The 12768-nt window shown below is 37.5% G+C and overlaps 1 long non-coding RNA gene across 3 annotated transcripts in view; it reads right to left on the reverse strand.

Annotated features, from left to right (window-relative positions):
* Window positions 1–12768, reverse strand: part of LOC114703976 — a 56036-nt gene that overhangs the window by 14625 nt on the left and 28643 nt on the right. For all 3 annotated transcript variants that reach the window (XR_005089988.1, XR_005089989.1, XR_005089987.1), the window contains exon 4: window positions 7170–7467. This is a non-coding gene — a long non-coding RNA (uncharacterized LOC114703976). The remainder of the gene's footprint in view (window positions 1–7169; window positions 7468–12768) is intronic.

Raw genomic sequence — 12768 nt, forward strand, 5'->3', positions numbered from 1 at the left:
ATGTAAAAATGCTTGTGTTCTGTGCAAATGCTTATCAAAAGATGATTTCAACTGAGGAGGAATTAAATAATCAAGTAGATAGGATGACCCTTTCTGTGCACAGTCAGCCTATTTCTCCAGGTGTTCCTGTCTGCCAAATGGGCCCATGAACAAAGTGGCCATAGTGGAAGACATGAGGGTTATGAATGGGCTTGGCAACATGGACTTCCACTCACCAAGGTTGACCTGCTACAGCTTCTGCTGAGTGTAAGATCTGCCAACAGCAGAGACCAACACTGAGCCCCAGATATGGTACCATTCCCTGGGGTGACCAGCTAGTGATCTGATGATAGGTTGACAACACTGGACAACTTCTTTCTTGGAAAGGACAACACTTCGTCTTTACTGGGATACATACTTATTCTGGTTATGGATTTGTCTTTCCTGCACATAATGCTTCTGCCAAAACTACCATCTGTGGACTTACAGAATGCCTTATGTATTCTGTCATGCAATTTTGAGATGAGTAGCTGAGATGATCCAGTCTCAAAGACTACTTGAATAAGGACTTGAGATAAACCTGAACTTTGGCATTATACACAGACTGGATAATGAAGGATATAGTTACCTTTCCTAGAATTTGACAATTAACCTAAAGTTTTTCTTTCAGGATAAAGATACCTTCGCCCATACCCAGCAGGAAGCAAATTTAAGAATACGACACCCACATTCTCAAAGAGGTGGTGTGGGGTGGGTGGTTTTTTGGTCTTTTTAATGGTTTTTGGGTCTGGGATAATTTTCATTGTTTAGGGGGGTTGGTTACAAGTTGTTGTTAAGGGTTAGGAAAAAGGCTAAGCAGAGGAGATTAGATTTGAGGTTCTTGTTTAAAAAAAGAAAGAAAAGAGGGCCGGGTGGTGGTGGCGCACACCTTTAATCCCAGCACTCGGGAGGCAGAGCCAGGTGGATCTCTGTGAGTTCGAGGCCAGCCTGGGCTACCAAGTGAGTCCCAGGAAAGGCGCAAAGCTACACAGAGAAACCCTGTCTCGAAAAACCAAAAAAAAAAAAAAAAAAAAGAAAGAAAAGAAAAGAAAAAGACAACTACTAATTTTAAATACTTTACATTATTACCAACTATTAGGATATAAAGAAATGAAAGTTAGTAGTTAGTTAGTAGTTAGACATTACAATAGAACTTGTAGTCATATTAGATATGTTTTAAAAATTGAGCAGATATATTTTAGACAGGTTATCTTCAAACCCTTCAGAGATCTACAGAATATGGCATTTAAAATGTTTTAATAACTTAGAAATTTTTCTTTTTTGAAACATGTCAGCTCCTGGCAGTACCAATCTACTTCAGAGAAAATATGGGCATTGAAGAAACTGCATATGGAGTCAACTTTCATTGTGGCAAAAGTTAGCCACTGGACAACAAAGTATCCTTGAATCAACAGGACAAAATCGACAGACAGGACACGAAACAAAGGACTACTGATTGTTGCCAAAAACAAGTGTGGTTATGGCTTTATCAAAAGGCATCGTCTGAGGCCAAGACAATATTGCACCATCCCTGAAGTGGCCTTCGCAATCTTGAAAAGGTACAGTGTCCTTTTCTTCGAAAACAGCTAAACAGGCAGTGGGCCATTGGCTTCTGTTGTGCAATGGAACAGCAGCTGAAAGCTCACGCTCTCAATAGTAGACTGGCATTTAATAGTGGGATGTGGAGAAGAAGGGGATGCTGAGATGAAGCCATATATACACAGCCAAGAAGAATGGACAGCTAAATTCAAAAACCATCAACAATTTCCAGAATTTAAAATCCTGAATCATGACAGGACACTAGTGGAATTCAGGTGTTTCTGGTACATGGACTGCTCTTACCCAATGTGAGGTTGAACTGTTGACCTTGTGTACATCCTACTTCACAATGAGTCTGTCAGATACGCTAAGCCTATAGGCTGAAGATGATGCCCCAACACTGCGGAGAAACCTCAGGTGACTGTACAGGCAGCTGGCTGTTTCTGTCAACTCACAACATTTTTGGAAGTTGCTTGCATGTACTTCCTGTTTTTATTTTTGTTAGCTAATATTATTTCCTTCTTGGGACTCTGAGGGAGTTGAAGATTAGTTAGTTATAGTTGAAGGTTGGTTAGTTATAGTTGAAGATTAATTAGGATAGAAAGAGAATTAGATACATTTTGGACTTATCAAAATAGGATAGATAAGGGAATTATTTTCTCTGATTTGTCAAATACAAATGGACGAGACATCGTTTAGTTATTTGTTACTTGTATATATTGTATATACTTAGTGTACTTTTGTATATAGTTTTTCTTTTGTTAGTTATAACCTTTTGCCTTTTTTCTTTTTATTAAAATAGAAAAGGGGAAATATGGTGGTATTTTATTTGTACTGAAATGTGATTTTCATTGTATGTTAATAAATAAAGTTGCCCGGGGGTCAGAGCTATTAGAGCCATAGCAAGAGCATGGTGGTGGTGGTGCACACCTTTAATCCCAGCACTTGGTAGAAGAGCTAGGTAGATCTCTGTGTGTTCAGGGATACAGCCAGCATTGGAGACATACGCCTTTAAGATCTGGAGGGCGGTACTTACAGGCAGTGATGAGGCAGTCATGTGTTTGGGTTTACAACCAATGAGAAGGCATAATAGAAAGACTATTTAAAGACAGACACACAGGAAGTAGCTCTCTTTTGGGGAAGCTAGGAGCACTGCAGAAGGTAAGATTTTAGCTCTGAGCTCTGACCTCTCGGCTTTCTCTTTTACATTGGTTCTGTGTTTTTTATTTTAATAAGACAGTTGGTTACATCTACAAGGACCCAATGTTACAAATAACAGGATGCTGACTAATGGTCCTACAAGAGGAATCAAAAGGGAGAACATGGATGATCTCCACCAGTCATCTGCCATAGCAGAGAATCACTGCTTGTGTAGCTCTAGGCTAAGTTTATGTAGCTTATTTATCTGGGTTTCTACCATTCCAGACTCATTACTGTAATAACAACGTTCTTCCCTCAGAAAAAGGCATGTCCCACCCTTTTCTGCTGTCAACAGGTCCAAGGCCCGTCGGTTTTGTAGGGCAACCTGTGCAAGGGAGGTTAACTGCCTCTGGAGGGAGGACAAGGATGCTTCAGAAGCCTCAATTCCTACCTGAAATTGTTGGGATAGGTGAGCCATTGTTATGAGGGAGTGACCCAGGGCTCCTCCCGCCAGGCCTGCAAAGACCAGGGAGGTGGCCAGGGAAAATCAGGCTACAAGGGGCAAGAAAACCAATTACCTGTCCCTTAGCAGGAGGAATGGCATCATGAATTTTGCAGTAAGAATAGGGGCATCCTACGCTTTCCTCCCTCTAATAAATTTTGCAATTGTGGGCAGTCTGACCCCACCCCCAGAGAAGAAAAAGAAAATTTGTAAGTGGGAGATGTAAACTGTAGTCAGGTTGTATTCCTCCTAGTCCTTCTTGGCTTGTGGGCGTTGGCAAATTTTGATCACGCACCACCACCACCAACGTGATCTCCTGAAGCTTATAAGAACCTTTTTAATAGACAAAATCTTAGACACGTTAGCAATATAACAGTGGTGAACTTCATCAGAGCAAAATTATGAATCCTTGGAGCCTCAACAAAACATCAGGATAGCCAGAGAATAAAATCTGAAATGTGTCATTTATATATCTCTCAAGTCTTTTGACAAAATTAATAAAATACATTTATAACAGAATTATTAGTTCTAATCATATTTCTATAAGTTTTGATATTGATGAACAGTTCTTCAAGAGGGTCTGGAATTGTATCAATTTATTCATATTCAAGGCTCAATATTTAAGAATCTAGAGGTAAATAACAGTCCTATAAAGACATGTATCCTCCTCCTGACATTATGAAAACATCAAGACCTTTTTAAATATCAGTGAGGGGATCATAGAGGCTTAGGTATAACTTTGTGGCTTGGCCTGGTGGTAATGAGGAATACCTGTAGTGAGGGATATGAAAAATTAAGCACCAATTTTTAAGAGCTCTTAAAGTATATGTAAGGCTGTTGTCTATATATGAGCTCAAGGCATTCCTAAAATTAAAAAGCAGTGAAAGATATGGTGTATTACTTTTTATTTCATAACCATAAATCATAAGGATGTAAGCCTCGTGGGTAAGCTTCCATAGGGACAGAATTTATAATTGTTGGCCAGACATATGAAAAGGTGCCAGTATATCCTGTAGAGCTATTTGCCATTCTATAGACTCATAAGTTTCATAGTTTGATATAAATATAATATCATCTGTACAATAAATGTATTGTAAGGTATATGTATATACATATACATATATACATACATATAGGTTGGGGGGCTGTGAGGAATCTATAATTGACAGTTAGTTCTGATAGTTAATCTGTATATATAAAAGGAGAAACTCTGTTCAATGAATGAGTCCTGGATAAACAGAACTTGCATTTCCTGCTCTGTATGTCAGCTTTGGCCTCCATCATGGCAGGGTGAGTAGGCAAGCTAAAAGTGAAATGCTGACAATCTTCAGGGTGAAAAGGTATGGCAAAGAAGCAATCTTGTAAAATTTACAACAATTGTTATCTTGATTTCTAGGGATGACACGAGAGATGGCAAGCCAGGCTGTGAGATTCTCCTTGGCTTTAATAAATTTTATTTAATTTCTTAAAATGTTGTAACAGTGTATAAGCCTGATTTTCCTAAATAAAAAGATATTGGGGTGATTTAAGGGCTGGTGGGAGGCTTTATATGCCCTATTTTTAAGTTTCTCCTCCACCAGACAGGTTACAGTTACAATTCTCTCAGTATTTAAAAGCCATTGTTTTATCTAGATAGGAGCATTTGATTTTCCTGACCTTTTGAATACATTATTAGCTTGACCTAGGCCTGTAAAAGACGAAGAAGTAATAGTCGTCTTAAGTACTTGGCCAATCTTTTTCTGAAATATAAGAAACATCTATGTTTATGTCTAGCAAGCCAATTATCTTCTTTCCCTGTATTTTAAGTGTTTAGTTGTTTGGAATATTTAATTTCCTGAATCCAGAAGGCCATATCACTAGAATCCACACCAGCAGCTCCCTTAGGCACTGTCCTGTATGAAACTGAATTGTACAATGATCTTAATCTCTCCAGTAAAGTCAGAATCGTACATCCCTGGGGCAACCTTGTACATACAGCCAAGGAGCTACAGCCTATAATTAGCCCCAATGTCCCTTCTGGGGAGGTCCAAAGACTCTTGTATTAAGGTATACATAACTTTATTTTTAAAGCCTATACATCTATCTCAGACCTCAATAAAAACTTTATTCATAGATCTAACTTAGGCATACATCTTTAATATCATTAGGTTATTTATTGAGATTTGTATAGCATTTATAACATATCTAGATGTTTATAGATTATATTTCTTTATTCCAATGACTTGCATTACATATGTAATAAATTATTTTTTAACATTCTTAAACATTTTTTATATCTAATCCTTCATATCCTATAAAAACTTTATATCTAAAAGCATTTTTGTATTTAATTCATCAGGAGATATAGGTGATTGATTACTGAGAGCAGCCAATGTGGTGAATTCCTTTAAACAAAGGAACAGTCAAAGATTATTTTGAAATCTGTTTGGCGAGCTATCTTTTCTATGAATTTGGATAGCAAGGCAAATTATCTTTTAGGCCTTGTAAATAGGGATATAATCTAAATGATGTCAAAGCATAGTTTGGACAAAACCCTGGAAATAAGGGGTATGGCAGTTTTGTCCAAAGCTTAAACATTTTAAATGCTAGGGGGCTAAGTAATGAATTGATTATATGAAATTCAGCATACTTAGCATATATATAAATATGATTCTGTACAATACATTAGAGAATTTGATCATAAAATGATCAAGCTTTAATTTGTATCCTAATGATTATCTCTAATAGCTTATAGCTTAAGTACAACTTATCCTTAACAGTTTACAGTTTAAGTTGGCCAATCAATCAATAAATTTTATTTTTTAATTATCTTTAACTAAAGTAAACTTATTTAACAATTTATAAGTTAGTTGGCTCTGTAAACTTAGAACTTAGGTTTTATATTAAAATAGAGGAGGATTTTTTTTTTTTTTTTTTTTTTTTTTTTTTTTTTTTTGTAGCAGCTGCAGCCGGTTTGTCCAGTCTGTATCAAGCCAGGTAGCCACCGGGAATGGCAAAGGTGAGGAGAAGGGTGGAAGTGAGCTGAGATGCAGATAGCAGATAGTTAGGTTCAGAGAGAAGAAGGCAGATGTTTAGGATTCCAACCCCCAAACATCTTCGGTGTCTGATGAATCCATGCAGGTCGTAGTAGGGCGTCCCCTAACCAGGACCTGTTTTTTTTTTTTTTTTTAATGGGTTAACTGAAGTTCTTGTACTTGGCCAAGATTTTTGTAAATTATCAAGAAGTTAAAAGTCAACCCAAAAAGAGAGAAAAGGACACTTTTTTAGGAGAGCTGGGAGTTGCCATTAGTTTTTAAATCGGCACTGGTTGTGAGGCTTGCATTAATTTAAATGAAGGCTGCTGGAGCAGAGCTCCTAGTTAGCTGCAGGGCAAATTTAGGGCTCAAGTTAGCCCTTAGATTCCAATAGTTTTAGCAAAAGACTTTGTAGCAGGACTCTGCTACTACTATGGAGAACATAGTGAACTTCATTAGTTCTAGTTTACACTCTCAGGAGGTCTTGTAGTATGATAATATTGTGTTACCTCCTTTAAAGACCCTGAATGAAGTAACAGCAGGTTTCTCCCTAAAGGGAGGGGTTAGAATCTCTGCCACTTAACATAGTCTGACAGTAAATCATTTTCATAAGGTTGGCTGCTTTTATGGGTCTCCTATATCTTTCCTTACTTTTTTAAAATAAACCTTTAGGATATCATTTATCAAGTTCCAATAAGAAAAGGCCTGAACAGGCACCTTCTCAGGGCCAAAAGTTTGATAATAATCTCTTAAACAATCTCCTATTAGTTTCCATCTTTTTTCATCTGTAGTTCCCTCTTGAGGAAACCAAGGACATATGTCCCCAATATAGTCAAAAAATATTTTTTTAAGATCCTTTTTCTTTACTCTAGTTCCTTGCGTCTTGAGAGATTCTTTCAAACCTGAAATAAACAGGTTCTATTTACTAAATGCTTGTCCCATGGTGACTCACTCACCTTGCATCGACACCAAATGTCTCTTCTCGGATCTGTCTCGTGGGGCGGGTGGTCCCACGGTGATCTCCTCTCCAGAGCTTCACTCGCGACCAAATAGGCCATGGCAGTCCAATGTCATGGATCTGTCTCGTGGGCGGTCCCACGGCGATCTCTTCTCCAGACCTTCACTCACAACAATGTGACGCGTTGGTCCAATGTCAGTCGGCTTGCCTGGGTGCGACATTAGCTGAGCCTTTCACAGCTTCAGCCCCACCATTGGGTGCCAGGTGCCCCGGCCAGTGGGGTCTTCAATGGGGACCTAAAGGGAGGGCCAGCGAATGAGAGGGACAAGAGACACAAAGAATGAGAGCAAGACTGGATGTCTGATCAAGCTCCAAAATTTTATTTTACTCTCAAGGCATATATAGGTAGGCAAAGGGGGTTGAGAGCAGGAAGGGACTTAATTATGGGGGTTGCAAGCAGGAAGGGACTTAATAATGGGCTGTTCAGCCAGCAGGGAATGTTGCTCTGAGGGTTATCTATCTACTCTTGCCTAACTACCTAATTGCTTAACTGCAGCTCATTCACCTGATATCTGAGAAGAGGTTCTGGTATTTGTGAGAAGAGGTTCTGGTGCTATGGAGACTTAAGGCCTAGATCTAAGAAACAGGAGGAGAGAAGCCCAAATATGGCAGCATGTGTGTCAAGGGTCGCTTAGGCTTATGGCTCCCGTCAACAGAGTAATAACAAATAAATAATTTAAAGACAAGTTATGTCAGATTAAGACCCACCTTAATTACCATATTCTAGCTTAATTACTTCCATAAAGAATTTAATTCCAAATATGGTTGTATTCTGAGATACTAAGGGTTAGGACTTTAATATATTTTCTTTTTCATTACTTTTAAGTCTTTCTTTTCTTTTTAAAGATTAATTCTTTTAGAATTTAGCATAATATACCCCAACTTCTACCAGACTTCTCCCCTTGCCATCCCTGTACACCCTGTTCTCTTCTTTAAAAATATCAAGTCCAGTTTGGGCCACACATATACTCTAAGGTATGTAGCTTTCCACTGGAACTTGATCTACCTACCAGGGACCACACACTTTAAGAAAACTGACTCTCCTTCTCCAAGCAGCTATCAATTACCAAAAGAACCTCAGCTAAGGGTATGACTTCATGACCACTCCCCGTTCTCCATGCTGAGATTTTGTCGGACTTAAACTTTCAAAGGGCTTGTGCATGGTGTCACAATCACCATGAGTTCATATGTGCAATTTCCCTTTTGAATCCCAGAAAATTCTGCTGTAAGCTATCACCTCAGGTTCTTACAATCTTTCTTCCCTCTCTTCTGCAATTATTTTCTCTGGAGACAATTTAACCCACAGCAAGCTTCTCAAAATACAATAGAGAGCAGGTGGCTGTAGTTCTCCAGCATTACATCCTGGACATAGACATCTTTGAGAAGAGTCCAATTGCTGCCATTCCTCTCTACTGAAATCTACTGCCACATCTTCAAATGACACTGGGACCTATAACAACATAATCCTGTTCAAAACAACATTATCAACACAGTAGAATAGTTAAAAGACAGAGGAGATTGTAGCATACCATATAGTGTGCCCATTAAACACACATATACAATAACATGTTGAACACAATCATCTAATCATAAATTTCTGCTATTTTTGATGAGATTTAGTCTTTAAATTAATAGTTAAAAACAATTCTGTACAAGATTTGACATTGATTTTAAAATTTTTTGCTCATTTTTAAAGATTTATTCATTTTTATTTTATGTGTAGGAGTGTTTGCCTGCAAAAAACAGGATCCTGAAGGATAGGTAAACCATGGTCCACATGGCAATAAATAGATTCATAGGAATGGATCAATTTAAATGTAAGAGCTAGTTAATAATAAGCCTGAGCCATTGGCCAAACATTTATAATTAATATAAGCCTCTGTGTGATAATTTGGGAAGCAGCTACAGGATGGGGCGTGACAGAGAAAAGCTTCCGTTTACATATAGCACTCCAACTTGACACACACATATCCACATAAAGCCTGAAAAAGTTTAAAAGGGTTCAAGATACACAAAAACAGAGCCAAGAGCAACTTCATAGTTTATGTCTCTTCCTCTGGCTGAGGCATGCATGTTTCAGCTACAGTGTGGCAGATTCCCACCACATACATAGAGGTGTCTCCAAGCCTTGCAGCACACTGTATGGCAAATTTAGCCTTTGCTCATACAATAAAGATACACAATAAAAAAGATAAAGATACACAATAAAAACAGATTCAGACAGAAAGGCCTATAAACAGGTTACAGTGTGTTTAAAAGATGTGCATAGGGGCTGGAGAGATGGCTCTGGGGTTAAGAGCACTGACTATTTTTCCAGAGGACCTAGGTTCAATTCCCAACACCCACATGGTAGTTTACAACTGTCTGTAATATAACTACCTCCATGGGATCCGACATCAACAGACATACATGCAGGCAAAATATCAATGCACATAAAATAAATAAATCATTTTTTAAAATAATAAATAAATAAATAAATAAAAATAAAAGATGTCCATAGGCTTGAGAGAGAAAAGAGAATATATACAGCCTTAAATTAAAAATATAGATTTAAAATAATAAAATAAAGTCCTTAGAAAGGGGAGTAAAGTAATATAAAGAAAATGAGCCACGTAAGGATGAAAAATACAGAGTCTGGATTATGTTGTTGTGTTTTCTTTGGATTTTTTTGACTGTTTAATGAGCTAACTGCTGAGAGACATTTGATTATAAAAGCTGCTAAATTAGATATGTTACTTTGGAAAAGAAGTTCTGTTTTTATTTCCACAGAAAATGAGAGGCTACGGATACATTCCAGGTTAAGAAAAATCAGGTTTGATCAAGGAAGCCCCCCTGAAAATCCTGACTACAGACATGGGAAAGTAAACCTAAAGTAACTATAAGACACGTGATATATATTTTACCTGCTCAGACATGAAACAAAAAAATCATCTTTGGCTGGCTTGTATGTAATACACATTTTATATTTATATTAAAATAGATATATATGTTACCTTTAAAAGTTTATATATTTTCAGAACAAGGGGACCAGACACCAGTAAAAACAGATGGCCCAGTTGATCCAACATTCCAATACACCTCAGTCACAGGTTCCTGAGTTCTGCATTCAAAACAGTTTTAAGGCTGTTGGCTGAGATGGACCAGACACACAAAATACCCCAGTCAGGACTGACCATAATTCTAAATTTTCTCAGGGTCTCTATAAGATTACCAGTGCCCCCAATCAACAGGAAGTAGTCTAGAAAACTACACCCAAATTCCCAAAGTATTATTTATAAATGTTTGTTTTCATTTAAGGGAGTTGGTTATAAACTGTTGTTGGTCACAGTCAATCTCTTTCTAATATGATAGAATATGATAGAATATGATAGGAATATGATAGAAATGATGGGGAGGAGGGTAGATTATTGAATCTACTTTAATCCAGAAAACAACTGTTAATCTCAAAATATTTTACATTGGTATGGATTTTAGTTTATTGACACAAATTTAAAGTCAATTTTGTTATACTATATGTATATTTCTACTCTTGTTTAAGGTATTGTGTTTATACAGTTCAATTAAAAAATGTAATGTATCATTAGAAAATATAGATTAATAGTCATCTATAATAGTAAAACAATAGTCATGTTAGTTAGCTTTTCTGGGTGTGCAGAGATACATTCCAAATAGGTAATCTACAAACACTTCAAAAACCTACAGAATACGACATTTAAAATGTTTTAACAGCATTTTTTTTTTTGGTTTTTCAAGACAGGGTTTCTCTGTGTAGTTTTGCACCTTTCCTGGAGCTCACTTGGTAGCCCAGGCTGGCCTCGAACTCACAGAGATACGCCTGCCTCTGCCTCCCGAGTGCTGGGATTAAAGGCGTGCGCCACCACCACCCGGCCTTAACAGCATTTTTTAATGTGACACATCTGCTCCTGGCAGCACCGATCTACTCCTGAGAGGAAGATAGACACCAAAGACACTCCATATGGAGTTTGTTTGTTTTCTTTTTGGCAAAACTGGCATATTGGGCAAGAAACTGCCCTTGCCTCAACTGCTGACAGTAAGTATGCTGTCCAATCTGGACAAGCAGGACACAAAGAAAAGTGACTGCTGAACTTTTCTAAGACAGACTAGGACAGTCCTTCAAATTTTCCTGCTTCTGAAAAAGGTCTGTCAGATACTCTAGATCTATAAGCCAAAGTTGGATGCCCCAATGTTACAGAGATCCTTGTGTGACTGTCCAGGCAGCCAGCTGTTTTTGTCATTTCTTAAATGATTTGGAAGTCACACTTACTCAGGTAATTTTCCTTCTCAGGTCTTTGATGGAGTTGAAGACTAGATAATTATAGTTACAGTTTCCTTAATTATAATAAAGGATAAAATAGATATAAAACTTTAGACTCATCAAGATAGGATAGACAATTGAATATTTTCTCTGATATTGTCACATATGAATAGACTAGATATTGTAACTGTAATTCTCACTTGATAACTATTTTGTTATTTGTAATCTTACTACGTTAAGGTTAAAAACCTTCCTTTCTGGATCTATACAAGGCCCTCTGCACATATATTATAGCTACTAGCTTGGTATTTTTATGGGACTCCTGACTATGAGAACAAGTGGGTCTCTAACTCTTGTGCCTTCTCTTGAGATTCTTTTCCTCCTGTTGGGTTGCTGTGTTCAACTTCAATAAGATAGCTTTTGCTTCATCTTATTATATTTTATTTTGTCATGTTTGCTTGTTAACTCTTAGAAGCCTGTTCTTTTCTAATGAGAGACAGAAAGGAAGTAGATGGGGTGGGGAAAAGAAGGTGGGGAGTGGGGAGTGAGAGGATTGCAGAGAGGGAAACTACAGTAATTTTAAAAATAGGGTTACTATAAAGCTACAGTAATTCAAACAGTGTGCTACTGGTATAAGAACAGATATATCAATAAATATACACAATAAAGTCCAGAAAGAACCACATCTGTATGGTCAACTGCTATTTGACAAAGGTATCAACATGATTTAATGGGGGAAATAAATCTTTTTAACAATTTTTGCTGGAACAAATAGGTACCAGTACTGGAAGAATACAACAAACCTTGACTAATATATCATTTTCAGTATGAATGCATCATTTTACCATTATCAATTAACCCTCACATGGGTAACAACTGTAAACATTGACTAAAATATTTTTTAAAGAAGACAACTAAGCAAGGCATGGACGTGCATGCCTGTAATTCCAACATTTGCAAGGCTAAGTCAAGAGAATCTCATGTTTGAAGCTAGCCTGGGCTACACAGTGAGACCCTGTCCAAAAAAATCATTCAGTATACTAAGAATGATTCAAATCAGCTATCTACTAGAAGAGAATTAACATTTAAAAGAAGGGATGGTAAGTTTGTCTATAAACAAGCCCAGTCAGTGGGATGTAGACTAAATTATAAAAAAGGAAGGAAAGAAAGAAGGAGGAAGGGAGGGAGGGTGGGAGGGAGGGAGGGAGGGAGGGAGGGAGGGAGGGAAAGTTTTATTGACTTAAAAAAAGAGTGGAATTTC

Source organism: Peromyscus leucopus, chromosome X (genome assembly GCF_004664715.2).
Source record: "Peromyscus leucopus breed LL Stock chromosome X, UCI_PerLeu_2.1, whole genome shotgun sequence".
Lineage (NCBI taxonomy): Eukaryota > Metazoa > Chordata > Mammalia > Rodentia > Cricetidae > Peromyscus > Peromyscus leucopus.